The sequence below is a fragment of the Catharus ustulatus genome, chromosome 12 (assembly GCF_009819885.2).
Source record: "Catharus ustulatus isolate bCatUst1 chromosome 12, bCatUst1.pri.v2, whole genome shotgun sequence".
NCBI lineage: Eukaryota > Metazoa > Chordata > Aves > Passeriformes > Turdidae > Catharus > Catharus ustulatus.
The window spans coordinates 20,213,292-20,227,327 of NC_046232.1; the positions used below are offsets into that span (position 1 = coordinate 20,213,292).

The 14,036-nt window shown below is 46.0% G+C and overlaps 1 protein-coding gene across 2 annotated transcripts in view; it reads left to right on the plus strand.

Moving 5' to 3' along the window:
• The window catches only part of SMAD3 (SMAD family member 3), a 66,840-nt gene that overhangs the window by 34,562 nt on the left and 18,242 nt on the right, over positions 1-14,036 (plus strand). The window lies entirely within an intron of this gene.

Consider the following 14,036-nt stretch of genomic DNA (forward strand, 5'->3'; position numbering starts at 1 on the left):
CACTCATGTTTTATCTTTGATTTGTGCTGAGAGAAAGGAGATCTCAACAGCCTGTCCCTGGCAGAGGGGAGGAGGAGGAGAAGTTTTTCAGAATCATAACCCCGTGGTGAACCAGCACATCCCTGGCTGGGTTTCCTGCTGTGGGCAGGGCCTGGTGCAGCTCTGGGTGCAGGGATGGGACCCCAAAGTGCCCCTTCCTCACCTCTCCCAACTCCTGAGACAGCCCAGCCATGCTCCCAGCAGAGCTTCCCAGCACTGCTCCCAAACAGAGTGGGATCTGTGGGGTGAGGAGCACAGGGGATTTGGGATGGGGAGCACAGGGATTTGTGGGGTAAGGAGCACAGGGATTTGTGGGGTGAGGAGCACAGGGATCTGTGGGGTGAGGAGCAGAGGGGATCTGGGATGGGGAGCACAGGGATTTGGGATGGAGGAGCACAGGGATTTGTGGGGTGAGGAGCAGAGGGGATTTGGGATGGAGGAGCGCAGGGATCTGTGGGGTGAGGAGCAGAGGGGATTTGGGATGGAGGAGCGCAGGGATCTGTGGGGTGAGGAGCACAGGGATTTGTGGGATGGAGGAGCGCAGGGATTTGTGGGGTGAGGAGCACAGGGATTTGGGATGGAGGAGCACAGGGGATTTGGGATGGAGGAGCACAGGGATTTGTGGGGTGAGGAGCGCAGGGATTTGTGGGGTGAGGAGCACAGGGATTTGGGATGGAGGAGCACAGGGATTTGTGGGGTGAGGAGCACAGGAATTTAGGATGGAGGAGCACAGGGGATTTGTGGGGTGAGTAGTACAGGGATTTGGGATGGAGGAGCACAGGGATCTGGGATGGAGGAGCACAGGGGATTTGGGATGGAGGAGCACAGGGATCTGGGATGGAGCAGCACAGGGATCTGGGATGGAGGAGCACAGGGGATTTGGGATGGAGGATGCAGGAGCAGCACAGGGGATTTGGGATGGAGGCTGCAGGAGGAGCACAGGGATTTAGGATGGAGGAGCACAGGGCATCTGGGATGGAGGAGCACAGGGATTTGGGATGGGGAGCACAGGGGATCTGGGATGGGGAGCACAGGGGATTTGGGATGGGGAGCACAGGGATTTGTGGGGTGAGGAGCACAGGGATTTGGGATGGAGGAGCACAGGGATTTGGGATGGAGGCTGCAGGAGGAGCACAGGGATTTGGGATGCAGGAGCACAGGGGATCTGGGATGGAGGAGCACAGGGATTTAGGATGGAGGAGCACAGGGGATTTGGGATGGAGGAGCACAGGGATTTGGGGTGCAGGCTGCAGCTGCTCACAAACCACTGTCCCACTTTAGGCATGGGTGGCCTGGTTTGTACAATGGTGCCAGCTCACACTGGGCTGTTTACAGAGTGCAGCAGGATGTGTGCCGCGCTGTCGCTCTGCATTATCTGCTCCTGCTGTATTTTTAGGCTCTTGCTTCTATGACAAAATATTCAGTGACAGTGTATTTGCCCACAAGCCTCTGAAGGTCTGGTTTTGCCTCGTGGAAGAGCTCCCATTGTTTGGGATTGAGCCAGCCTTTAAGCAGCAGGGCTGTGTGTTTTACATGTCATCTCCATCACGTTTCTAGAAACAAACTTTGGGTTGCTCTCAGTGAAGCCACGGCTGTGCCTCACAAAGGTTGAGTTTGTGGCAGGCTGGCTGCTGCTCGGTGCCAAACAACTTGTGGGGAATGTTGTGAAAGGCGTGGGGAGGGTGTGTGATTCCAATAAACACGGCAGCCTGGGGAGGAGCTGCTCTCCTGCCTCACAAGGGAGCCCAGATCCGTGCAGGGAAAGAGCAGGGGAGATCCCCAGCTCGGGCAGAGCATTGCTGAGTGCTGCAGCTGAAATGTGAGAAAGTCGTGCTCTGAGGAGCAGGACTGAGACTTGTGCTGTGAAGTCCTGGGCCAGAACTGTGGAACTTTCCACCAGCACTCAGAGCTAATTCCCCAAGCTCAGCATATTCAAAGCCTGAATTCAAAACTCATCTTTTCCATGAGTATTTTTTTTTTTTTTTCTCACCAACTCACAATGGATAAAAATAAAGTCTTAAGAACTAATCCAGTTAAGTTTTTTCTTGCCGGCTGAGAAGAGAGGGAGGCAGGAGGAACAATGAGCACTTTGTTTCTCTTTTGCAATATCTGGTCAGTGGTCAGATACAACAGAGGTGAAGGGGTCACAAATCCACAGATCATTTGGAGCTGGATGTGCTGCATTACAGGTCTGGGTGGGACATTTTGGAGGGGATGGAACCAGCACAAAGCCATGGGGCATGGTGACTTAAGAGGCTGAAGAAGACAAATCTTCTTTTTGAGGCTCATCTATAAATCAATTACCATTTGTTCCTTATTAATAATTTAGCTGCCAAGAACGTGCTTATTGCTTTAGAAGAGGGGGAAAAAATACAGACTGTCCCTGTACTGAGGAGCTGGCAGGCTCAGAGATGCAAGGCAGTACTCCTGGGAATATCCAGGGAAAACTGTAACCATGGGCTGTATTAATTACTTCAATAATTTTGCTCTATCTGCTCCCTGCAAACCTTTTTGTCTGCTTGCTTCTGGTTGGTGCTCTCAGTTTAATCAGCCTTCCCAAGGAAATGAGATGGTGAAGGATCATCCTTCCATCTCTTCAGGGCTGGAAGGAATTTCTGCAGCACTGAAAAGCAGGGAGAGGGGCCCAGGTGGGAGGGAAGGAAAAGCCAGAGGGGGATGTCCAGCCTGGACATGGAGTTTGGGAGAAGCTGCTGTGGGTGGGAGCTCTCATTTGTGTTCTAAAACAGGGCTGGAGTGCCCTGAGGACAAGGTTTTGAACTTAATACCTCTGAGAAGATACGGGACAGTGTGAGAGGAGGGTGATTGATGGGTCACAGTGATAATTTTAGCAGCTGTGTTTTCTGATGGGTTACAGGAACAAGATATTTATCTGATGTGCCAGGGAGGAGGAAGAGATTAGCTGGGATGACACAAGGACAGGCAAGTTGTTTTGATTGCTGGAAGGAAAAAGAAGGGGTAGGTCCTTCAGAGGTTTGGATTTTCTTCTGCATAAGAAAATGTATCAAACAGCAAATGGCTGGGAAGGGTGCTAGGGGTGGTCTGGAGCAGTGGTTCTGGATGGTGAGTGGTTTCTAGAGTAAGATTTGATGCAGCAAGTCTGAGCCAGGATGGGGCTGAGGCTGAGATTTCTGCCTTTGCCATTCCAGCAGTGCTGGGACAGCACAGAGACACAGTACAGGTGAGGTGCAGAATCAGAGAACAACAAAAGGTTTGGGATGGAAGGGACCTTAAATCTCACCATGGCAGGGACACCTCCCACTGTCCCAGCTGCTCCAAGCCCTGCCCAGCCTGGCCTTGGACATTCCAGGGATCCAGGGACAGCCACAGCTGCTCTGGGAACCCTCTCAGGCAGGAATTCCTTCCTTATATAAATCCAAATCTCCCCTCTGCCAGTTTAACCCATTAAGGTGTGGCACAGAGCTGGAGCTCACCTGCTCAGGGATGTTGGGAGGCAGAGCCTGGAGCTGGCAGTGCTCTCCTGGAGGGGACAGCCCCTGGCACAGCCCTTGCCATGGCTTTGGTGCTGCTTTGGGACCAGCTGGCACACTGTGGTGTCCTTCCCCTGGCAGCAGCTAGTTCAGCAAGGAGAAGGATGTTCTGCAGCCTTGGAGGTTTGGGAATGGGCTGAGGAAGGTGGAGAGGATTTGTTTAATGTCTCATGGAGAGGGGGAGTTGGGTCCTGTTCCAAACAGAGCAGACTCTCAGTAAATAGGCTGAGTGCAGTGAGGGGGAGGCTGCTTGGTCATTGCCTCTGTGTGTTTCAGAGCAATCACATTTGTTTCACAGAGTTGTTTTTTTGAGGATGGAGTGGGTGTGTGGACCAAAGGCTTAGTCACGAGGGGAGGGGAAAGAAAACTGTCTTGACTTGTGAAGTCAAATATTTGTGACTTATCCCATTGTTTCCCTATCTTTGTGCTCACATGCTGTGGGAGTGAGCAGTGCTGCTCCTGCTGTGCTTGCCCATGATTCCTTTTTGTAGCATCCAGGTATTCCCAGAGGATTCCTGCTCTTTGGTCTGTGCTGTGTCCTTCACTCTGCTGCCCTGGACAGAATTTAGGGAAGGTGTAGGTAGTGAGACATCTCCAATCAACACAACCTGCAGGGTGCTTAAAACCCTGGGGATGATTCAGTGGAAATCCCTCTGTTCTCTGAGTCACCAGGCACCCAGCAAGTGCATTTTGCTGCTCCAGAGGAGACAGAAAAAGGCCATAATTGAGAGTTACCCCTCTGTGCCTCATCATGTTGGTTTGGAGGAGCTGGGTGGTGTTCCTGGGTGTCTGCATTTCATCTGCAGAGTGATTGTGGCTAGCTCTGAAGTTCCCCCAGAACTTTGATTTGGAGCAAGCAGTGGTGGTCTTGTGGTGACATCAAAGTGCTGGGGTGGTTCTGTTGGGCTCAGGGTGACATCAGAGTGCTGGGATGGTGGCAGAGATGGACAGAATGCTGAAAACACTGCAGGATTTGAAAGAACTGGAAATTGTTTCTCTGGATTGCCATTCAGGGCACAGCACAGGGTGTTGGCTGCTGCTTCAGGACAGGTGGGGTCTCTCCCGTGGCTCCCAAGAACTTCCAGGCTTTATCTGGGAAGGTGTGAGGTCTGTGTGGGAGCAGAGAGGAGGGGAACATTCCCAAGCAGCATTCCCTGCCCCTCTGGAAAGTGCCAGAACCACACACACAGCCCAGCCCACCTCCTGTGTGCCTGGCACCAGCCAGGAGGGGCCAGAAAGGAAATTGGGAAGAAAAACATCCCTTGTTTCTGGAATTCTGCTGCCCATTTCCCATCATTTGCCTGGCTGTGTCACTGTCCCCCTGGAGCAGCTGCCAGAGACACCAGCTGCTTGTCCCCCTGTGTCACCTTGGCCTTCCAGTGCTTGACAGAGGTTGATGAAAATCAAAAGCAGCTTTAAAATGTGCCCTGGCTTTTTCAAGTACAAACTAATATTTACCTGTGGGTCTGCTTCCCTCCTCATTCCCTCTCCTTGGCAAGCTGCAGATCTGGTTTAAGCTCAGTGTTTAAGCATTTATCCAGTGAGGTTCCCAGGCCCTGAATATCAAATATTCTTTTGAGTTTGGAGGGAGGGAAGGGGGAGCTGACACCAGGAAAGGTGTCTGAAGTGGCTCTCTGTTCCTTAAATGTGAGTTTGGATGCAGTTGATATTTTCAGCTGTTCCTAGTGGGCACCCCATGGAAAACTTTTGAAAAACATCTCATTTGGGAACAGTTCTGTGTCCTGTGGTGGTTGAAAGGTGACCTGTTTTCATGCTGGGTTTTTTTTTTTTCTGGGTTGTTCTTTAATCACTTCTTGCGTCAAGATTTTATTACTACTGACATTTACATGAAAATAAAGTATTTGTTTATATTGATTCAGCCACTTGCTTTTTTTCCTGCTGCCTTTTCTGTCACCCCAGCTGGATTTCCAGGGAGCAACAGGAAGGCCCCTGTGCACACAAACACACACACACACTCTCTGGAGATCCTGTTTGGGTGATAAGAGTGACTTAGCGTGATCCTGGTGCTCTGGAGAGCTCTTATTCATGGAGCTGCTCTCCCACACATCCTGCATTAGTCAGAGCTCTTTGGAATTAGACATCCTCACTCCAACATCACCAGGGCAGGGAAGAGTGAAGGACAGAGGGAAATGCACCCAGACAGCAACACCATGGGAAAAAAAAAATCACATTTTTGGTGAGCAGCATGGGGAAGATAAGATACTCTTCCCCCTCCTTTTCTCAAAGTTTTTCAGTTTTTTTAAAACATAATCTGTAATTTAGGGAGGCAGAATTTGGCTTCCATGAATAAGATAATTGTCTTGGCTGGAGGGAGTGACTTGTGCAGCCTGAACACAACCCCTGCCCCTGCTCTGGAGAGTCACAGGAAGAAAGGAAGCTTTCAGGTAGGCCCCATACACAGCTTCCTTTTTGCTGCTGAGAGTTTGAGGTGAGGGGAAAAAATATTTCAGCTGAAGTTTTTTTCTACCTCTCTGGTCCAAAGAACCCTTTTTTTTAATTGTACAGAACCAGCCCCCAAATCACAAAAGCAGCAGCACCTCCTGCCTGCCCTGAGCCCCCTCAGAGGTTGTAAAAGCTGATTATGAGACAGAGGAGTTTACAAAGTGCTTCCTCCATTTCTGATTTCACTGGTATTTACAGAGAGAAGAGACTGTAAAATATTAACTGGTGTGAGCTTTTCATGAGCCACTCCATCTGAAATCTGCAGTGCTCCCTGAAGGCATCCTGCTCTTCTGGGCTGGGTTTTGGGGCGGGATTTTGGAGCAGGGTTTTCGAGCTGGGTTTTGGAGCAGGATTGATTTTGGAGCTGGGTTTTGGAGCTGGATTTTGGGGCTGGATTTTGGTGCTGGATTTTTAGAGCTGGATTTTGGAGCAGGATTTTGGAGCTGGGTTTTGGAGCAGGATGTTGGAGCTGGATTTTGGGGCTGGATTTTGGAGCAGGATTTTGGGGCTGGGTTTTGGAGCAGGATTTTGGAGCTGGATTGATTTTGGAGCTGGGTTTTGGAGCTGGGTTTTGGAGCTGGATTTTGGAGCTGGGTTTTGGAGCAGGGTTTTGGAGCAGGATTTTGGAGCAGGATTTTGGAGCTGGATTGATTTTGGAGTAGGATTTTGGAGCAGGATTTTGGAGCAGGATTTATTTTGGAGCAGGGTTTTGGAGCTGGATGTTGGAGCTGGGTTTTGGAGCAGGATTGATTTTGGGGCAGGATTTTGGAGCTGGATTTTGGAGCAGGATTTTGGTGCTGGATTTTCAGAGCTGGATTTTGGAGCTGGATTTTGGAGCTGAGTTTTGGAGCTGGGTTTTGAAGCAGGATTTTGGAGCTGGGTTTTGGACAGGATTTTGGAGCTGGATTGATTTTGGAGCTGGGTTTTGGAGCTGGGTTTTGAAGCAGGATTTTGGAGCTGGGTTTTGGAGCAGGATTTTGGAGCAGCATTTTGGAGCTGAATTTTTGAAGCTGGATGTTGGAGCTGGATTTTGGAGCAGGATTGATTTTGGAGCAGGATTTTGGGGCTGGGTTTTGGAGCAGGATTTTGGAGCAGGATTTTGGAGCTGGATTGATTTTGGAGCTGGATGTTGGAGCTGGATTTTGGAGCAGGATTGATTTTGGAGCAGGATTTTGGAGCTGGATTTCTCCTGCATCACTGGTGGCTCACAAGCTCAGAGCTGTAAAATTACCAGCACCCTTTTCACCTCAGCACTCACCTTGTGTAAACTGCTGCTGGAAAAACTCCTGGTGGAAACTCCAGGCTTTGTTTGGGTTGCTCTGTGTCATCAGGATTAGGGGGGAAAGCCTGTGGGAATCTGCTCTGGGATGAAGCACATGGGAAGTGATTCACCCACAACTGATTCACTGCCATGCTGGAGCTGGGAAAGCTCCTTTGGAATGGAGAGGGGGACAAATAATTCTTTGGAAAAATGGGAGAGGCTGATAAGGAACCCAGAAAGGTTTTTATAAGCAAACTGGATTTTATTTAAAGGAGACCAGATCCCCTCAGAGAGCATCTGAGCATGGGATGGATCCCAAAGGACATCCCAAGGAGGGGTGGGGAGGAGGCTGGAGGAAGTTTGTGGGAGCAGCTCCCCTTGTTTGTGGTGTGCTGTTAATTGCTACTGGTTGTGCAAATAATTACACATCTGGGTGGCTGCTAACCCAGCCTGAAAATGGAACACAGAGCCAGTGGCATGAGGGGAAAAGCTCTGTAATTCCAGCAGAACATTGATCTCTGCCTTAAGTTGCTTTTGAAAATGGGAGATGGGAACTCTGGAAAATTTCACCCTGGATCTCGTTATCCATGCGGGGGAGGCCCAAACACAGATGGGCAAACCTGCAAATAGCTGCTTTGCAAATTACAGGAAAAGCAGCAACACTTTCACTGTATAATAAAGAAAATAACAGCAAGGAACCTGGAGTAGCCTCAAACTATTCCAAACAAGATAATTGGAGGCTGGAGCACAATGTATTTTTAGCTATATCTGCTATAAAGTAAACATGTTCTTTGTCCAGGACCACCAGAAATGTTTCCATAAGAAATGTTGGCTCTGTCCCAACTTGATAGAACGCACAAACATTTGTCTGAGGAGCCTGTTCTGACTCTGGTATTTATGTGAAGGTTCTGTTGAAGGCACTGGGAATTGGATTTATTGTGAAGGGGAGGCCAAGATCTCAAAACTGTCATTTTTCCACACTCCCCCTGATAATCCCTTTTCTTTTGTTAGCACTCACATATTTGGGGCAGCAGCTCTTGGTGTGAGCCTTCTGTCCAAGCACTGTGCAGCACAAGTTTCTTTTTCCTTTCTCTCCTGGGTTCTCCTGCTCTGCTTTAGCTGGGTTATATCCACAGCTGATGTTGATTTGCAGAGCTCTCTTGATTTCAGTGAAAATAGGAGCATTTTTTTCCCTACAGCATCAAGAAGATGCTCATAGAAACTAGATCTGAAATGTAAATCAGTGTGAGTGCATGGAGGCTGACAGAATAACTGAGTTTCAGAGCAGCTTTTTTTGCCTTTTTCTTCCTTTTGATTGCCATGTGCTCCTGTAATTCACTCCTCCTTGAAATGCTTTTGTTTTGGAAGATTATTTGAATTTCCTTGGCATTTCCATCCATCCCTTTTGTCCTGATAAAAGTGCCCTGCCCATGGAATCCCCTGGGACAGGGGAGTTGCTGGTTTGCTTGGATGAAAAAAGTGGCTTGGGTTTTGGATTTCAGCTTTGGAGTTAAATTTGGGATTCTGGGAAGAGCTCTGATAAATGGCTTTTCACAAAGACACGTTCAGAAACCTCTCCTGTGTCCACTCCCTGCACCCTTAAGGCTCAAGCACAAATAAATTTCCATGAGTCTGACACAGATTTGGGCCAATCAACTTTGCAGAAATAAATTAAAGGAGCAGGTCTGCTTAGAAAAACTGGGTTTCACATTTAGAGGTAGCAGGGATGCAATGCCTTCAGAAAAACAGCCTCAGATTCCATTTCTACCCCTCATTTTCTGTGGAGAAAAAGCAGAAATATTGGAGTGTATATTAGGAAGTTTGTGATTAAGCTTTAATTAAACATTAGGATATATTCTATCCTTTCTGGGGTGTGTGCTTGGGTCTCTGGAGGATCTTATTTGTTTGCTGTGCTCCTGGCTATCAGGAAAAGGAGGAGCTGAAAGAAATGGAGAGACATAAAATTACAAAATGACTAAAAATAGAGGAGAGGGAGCTGGGTTTGGGAGCCACCAACCAATGTCCTGCAGCTGGGGCAGGAACAGAAGGGGTGTAAATAACACAGATCAGTAAAAAAATACAGGGAGAAAAATAGTTGATGATATATGAGAAAATGAGATCCTTTAAAAGAAATCTAAATTAAACTGAGAGTGGAAGAGGAACAAGAATCCAGGAGCAGCAGAGGGTGAGAGAGGCAACAATGGGCAGAGAGTTTATGGTAAACCAATAAAATGTACTTATGTCTGAATGTGAAATTAGACTCTGAAAAATAAGGTCTCAAGGCACCTGCTAAAGAGCTTACTGGAATCTTAATAAATGACTCATGCTGTCATAATCTGATCCTGACATCAACTCCCAGGGCTGCAGCTCTGCACAGGGGGAAGGGGAGGCTGAAAAGACTGAAAAAGGCAGGTAAAAAAACCCCAAAAAAACAAAAAAAACAACATTTCCACAAGGGATATTGAGAATTTTGCTCTTTTCAGCTCTTTGCAAACGAGACTTGAGCAGAGGAATTGTGCAGCACCAGAAGAAACCAAGAATTTCTCTTTGAATTTAAAATCTTTCCTGTGCTGGAAAGGATGTGTGGTTTCCTCCCAAATCCAAAAGAGAATTTTAGTGGGAAAGGAAAAACCAGCAGCACAAAATTGAGGTGATCATTGATAGCAGGGAGGGACAGATTCATTCTCCTGCTCTTGGCTCTGCCACAAACTTCTCTTGTGCTTTGGGAAATTCCTTTAACTCCATTCATCTCAAGGTTGTAAAAACTTGCCCTCTCCATAGAGATATTTTGAAAATTACACCTATATTAATTCTTTTAATCTATAAATTTTGAGCAGGAGTGTTGAAAATTACACATATATTAATTACACATATAAAATTACATATTAAAAATTACACATTTATTAATTCTTTTAATCTTCTATAAATTTTGAGCAGGAGTGTTGAAAATTACACATATATTAATTACACATATAAAATTACACACATATTAATTCCACATATTAAATTACACATATATTAATTACACATATAAAATTACATATTAAAAATGACACCTATATGAATTCTTTTAATCTTCTCTACATTTTGAGCAGGAGTGTTGATGATTAGTTTCCTCTCTGGCAGTGCATTGCAAACCTCAGCTTGACACAGGCAACTTCTATTTCCAGACCTTGAATGACAGCACTGTTAAACTGCCCCAGAAATTGGAAAATTTCTGAGCAAACTGAGGGGGAAAAGAGATGAGGATCAGCTTTGGACTTACAAATGTGCTGTGTGGGTCAATTTTTTTATTCCCTGTTGTTGATTTGGCTGCTGTTGAGGGAAAGTTGAGATTTTATCCAAGTGAAGCCCTGTGGATGTTCCTGAGCTCTGCACACAAAATCCAGATTCTGCTACAAGAAGAAATGTTAATTTTCCTGCTGTAGCCCAGATGCAGGGCCTGTAAGGAACTATTTACCATGTTGAGGAGAAAATCACAGCCTGTGGCCACAGTTCTTGGTGAGTTTTTGAGCAATTGGCAGATTATTAGTCATGGCTTTACAAACCAGCTCCTGCTCGTGGTTTTTAAAATGAATAATTTCAATTTTTTCTCCCTGATGGTTTTTCTTTTTGCCTTCTCCCTTTTTGCACATGTTGGTGTTACTGGATACTTGAGTTTTTCAGGGATTTTGCTTTATTGCAAGATATAAAACTGATGGGGAAGGGAGTAAATCTGAATTTTTCCAGGCAGGGCAAAAATATTTGATTGCTTAGATCACTTTCCTTAATTTGCACTCCTGGTTTGTGCACCCCTGATTTCAGCTTTGCTTTTAAAGCAGGAGAATGGGTGCAAGGAAGAGTTTCAGTATCCATCTAAAAATAGCTGCAAAATGCTCAAAGAGGAACAAATAAAATTACCAAAACCTTTCAGAACGTGGGGTGGGTTTTTTGTGTTTCGCAATCCAGGATCTTACAAATTAAATACAGTTAAAAAAAGCAACCACAAAACAAACCCAACAGCAAAACCCCAACAACAACAAACCCCAAACAAGCAGCAAAAAAAACCCCAATCAGGCCTGGAAATCAAATTCAGGTTGTGCAATGTTCTCCTGTTTAATTCAGATTGTTTAAAAATAAAGCTCCAATGTTTCTGTCATTTTTTTCCCTCCTCTCTCTGGTTTTGCCATTAAAGCCTCTCCATTGCCCTTTGCTCTTTGAGCAGAATTTGGAATTTGGAGAGGCAGCTTGGTGGGGTGAATTTTCCTAGGAAATGGCTTTTAGGGATGGATCCATCCTAAAGGTGATTTTTGCTTCTCAAGGACTCCATGCAGTGCAGCAATACTTGGATGACAATGTTTAAATTGACAACAATTCAGTACTAAATTTTGGCAAAAAAAATAATAATTTCAAAAGAAATGCTGTTAAATAATATGGAATAATAAATTTATCAAGAGAGCTGCTCAGCCCAGGCTGGTGCAAGGAAAGGTAAAGGGAGGAAGAATTCAGCATCCCAAGGGAAATTTGGGTTGGATTCTGCTAATTCTGCATGAGCTGAGCTCTGGAATGGTTTGGGATCAGCCTTTGGGAGCCTTTCAGGACAGGAGAAGGAGAGGGAATACCCTGGGGGTTATTATGGGATGGTTCTGCACATGGGACACAAGCTGGGGTCACCCCTGGGGTCACCCTGAGCAGGGCAGTGCTGGCTCCTCTCCTCTCCTGTCCCAGCTCAGCCACACCAGAGGTTGTTCCTTGAGGGTTGGGGAAAAGGCTCCTGGAGTTTTGGGGCAGGACAGCAGGAGGGAGAACAAGAAAAACCCAGTGATCCCCCAGGGCTTTGGGGAAATATCATTGTTTTTGTTTTATCTCATGGAGGGGAGGGGGGAGCTGGATTTGAACATGAACCAGATGGCTCTGTCAGTGTAAAAATCTCCTCAGATAAGAGTGCAGAGAATTCCCTCTGTGTGCTGTGGGCAGAGCCTGGGCTGCTGCAGGAGGAGCCCTTGGGGAATAGGGAGAGCCCATCCTTGGAAATAACCCCAAATTCACATCTGTGAACACCCCAAATTCACATCTGTGAGTAACCCCAAATTCACATTTGTGAATAACCCCAAATTCACATTTGTGAATAACCCCAAATTCACATTTGTGAATAACCCCAAATTCACATCTGTGAATAACCCCAAATTCATATCTGTGAGTAACCCCAAATTCACATTGGTGAATAACCCCAAATTCACATTTGTGAACACCCCAAATTCACATCTGTGAGTAACCCCAAATTCACATTGGTGAATAACCCCAAATTCACATTTGTGAATAACCCCAAATTCACATCTGTGAACACCCCAAATTCACATCTGTGACTAACCCCAAATTCACATCTGTGAACAACCCCAAATTCACATTTTGTGTTAATGCCCCATCCCCAGCTGCTCAACCCAAATCCCCAATGTCCATGTGCTGGTGCAGACTGGAGCAGGAATAACACAGCTGTGTCTCCTGTGGGATACTTGGAATAGTCTGAGATTCTTTTTTCTCTTTTTTCCTCTCTTGGATGCTGCCAAGCAGGTAAAGATGAGGGGAATGGAGAAGCACTCCTGGTTTATTCCTTGTCTCATCTCTTTTTGCTAAATTCAGTGAATATTTTCATATTTTTTAAAAAAAGTTTTTCCAGCCTGATTAGTTTTGAGCTCACATCACTCCAGTCTTGGCCCCAGTAAAATCAACACCAAAATTCCCACCTTCCCCAGAAGCTCAGGTCCAAATAAATCAACACCAAAATTCCCACCTTCCCCAGAAGCTCAGATCTAAATAAATCAACACCAAAATTCCCACCTTCCCCAGAAGCTCAGCTCTAGCCACTCTCCTTGGGAATATTCCCCAATTTTGGCTGGAATCAATTATTTTTTGCCTTCCCTGTTGTTGTAGCAGTGTTTGCAAAGGTGTGTGTGGTACCAAGCCAGAGGAACTTTTGGGAAAACTCTCTCAGGGCAGCCAGGATGAGCCCAACCTCTCTGCAATAATTGTTTGTGTGTTTTGCTTTGGGTTCTCTTTGTTTTTCTAACTCTGCTGCCAACACAAAGAACCAGGGGAAATAATTCCGAGTACAATTTCAATTTTCTTTATTTTTCTCTCTCCTTGACAAATTAAAAAAGAGAAATATTTCATTTCACCAAAGCCCTGAAGTGTTTCATTTGGGTCATTAGGAGAAGAAGGGAAATGAAGGGTTAGATTTCAAAGGAGGTGCCTGGGGCAGCTCCCATCCATCCAGGATGGAGGAGACCCTGCTCCAGCTTTTTCCTCTGCTGGAGAGGAGCTGAAAACTCTTGTCCTGCTTCCCAGGAGGGTTTCTGGGGTGAGGATGGGACTGGGTGAAAAATGAGCTGGAGGGTAGATGTGAAAATAAAAACAAGCAGTGCTGTAAAAACTCTTTATTTGCTTTCAAGCTGCAACTTGGAAAAATGAACTGGGCTGTTTGTAAAGTTCCTGAACTTTCTATAGACATAGTAGATAAATTTACATAAAAGGTACCTGTGTTGATTTTGTCCCAATGAAAATTCATCTGGCTGTGTTTATATTTGAAGATGTAACACCTTTCCAGGCACAGCAGAGATGTTTGAGAGCTGTGCAAACTTTGCTTGTTCAGGACAGTGTCAGGGTTTGAGGAGTATCTCTGAATTGTTGTGTTGTTTCTGGCTGTAGCTTTTGTCTCTGCTAAAAAATACTAAAATATAAAGAAAAAAATTGAAAAATCCAGATATCCAAAAGTAAATGCAGAGATG